Here is a 1,550-nt window from a genome sequence, read left to right on the forward strand (position 1 = left end):
GAGACACAGGGTTTCCATCCCTGGTTGGGGAAGATCCCCTACAGGAGGGCATGGCAACCCACTCCAGTATTTTCGCCCAGAGAATCTTATGGACAGAGGAGCCTGGCAGGCTATGGTTCAAAGGGTCACCAAGAGTCAGACATGACTGAAGTGACTTAGCATGCACACACACACACACGTTGTATGTTTTATTAGACAGCTAATACTTGGCATTGCCTAAAGTGGTTGTATTAGTAGAGGTTACAAACCTGTTGGATTCTAAATATGTCATTCCAATTTCATTTATTAGCTAAATCTGCAAAGAGGAACTACACCTCCAACTCTTTAGTTACCTTGAAGAACAGCTCATAAAGGGGTGGCTATATAAACGCTTTATTCTTTTGTCAGTCCTTAAAATAGGGAGTTGTACAGCATCTTCCAGAGACATTGAGGAGTTTGTAAAGAAATGTGTAGGAATTTATAAGGATTTCTGCCTTTTGCCTCTTAGCTTTAACCCTGAATCTGAATCAAAGCAGCCATTTTTTCTGCTTACCATAGACACTTTCATATAAAATATTACAACCTTCCCTTATATCTTCTTCATAGTTGATTTTTCTCTCTTGATTATTGTTAACTCCTCTCCTCTACTTTTTCCTCCCTCTCTAGTTTCTAATACCTTCCTCAGCAAATCCACTTTAGCCACTAACATTCTTCCCACTATGGCCATACCACCCTGAATGCGCCTGATCTCGTCTGAAATTCTTCCCATGCTTCAGGGAGCCAGTATCCTAGTGGTCTCTGACCCAGTTTTGGAAAGCAGCATCTGAAAATATTTATTTTGATTGCTTTTACAACTAGTTAGTTTTTTCAGGCAGTTGCAAAGGAATACATAGAGGGGAAAAGTTCAGTATTGACACTAATGGGGTGACCACAAAAAGCCCAACCACTTCATGAGCACACAAGACATTTAGCCAACTATAGCCAAGCAGTTTTGTGTATATCCAGTGGATTACTCAGCAAGAAAAGCTACTCAGAACTAAAATCTTTCCAAGCATATTTTTACTGTAATTTTTTTAATTATTAGGTAGAAAATCATTCTCAGTCTATTTTCTGTAATTAGTCTATATAAAAACATCACATTAACTTCTGATTTTTGTTTTTCTTTTAAGTAAGTTTAAGAAAATAAAATTTTTTTTCCCCATCCAAGTGAGAAAGAAATAACATGCCATGTGACTTCCCAAGAAAGCCCTGTAGATAGAATTTAGCAATTCTCCAATGCATTTATTTAATGGCCTTTTGCCTGAATAATTCTAAGCTGCTTCTCCAGAGGAAATGAGTCAGAAGAAATATGCTTGTCATGTCCTTCTTCCTTGGGAGACTTCTCTTGATATCTTGTAGATCCATGAGGCTTCATTAAAGCAAGTCTTTTGACTTGTCTGCATATTTTTTCAATCTGATTTTGATAATCAGTTTCTGGGATACTTTAAATTTAAAACCATATGGTATGTGTAAGATATCAATGTTAGGAAATGAACAGATACAAATGTGTTTTGCTTTCTGTAGCCCTGTAC

Source organism: Cervus elaphus, chromosome 3 (assembly GCF_910594005.1).
Source record: "Cervus elaphus chromosome 3, mCerEla1.1, whole genome shotgun sequence".
Classification (NCBI taxonomy): domain Eukaryota; kingdom Metazoa; phylum Chordata; class Mammalia; order Artiodactyla; family Cervidae; genus Cervus; species Cervus elaphus.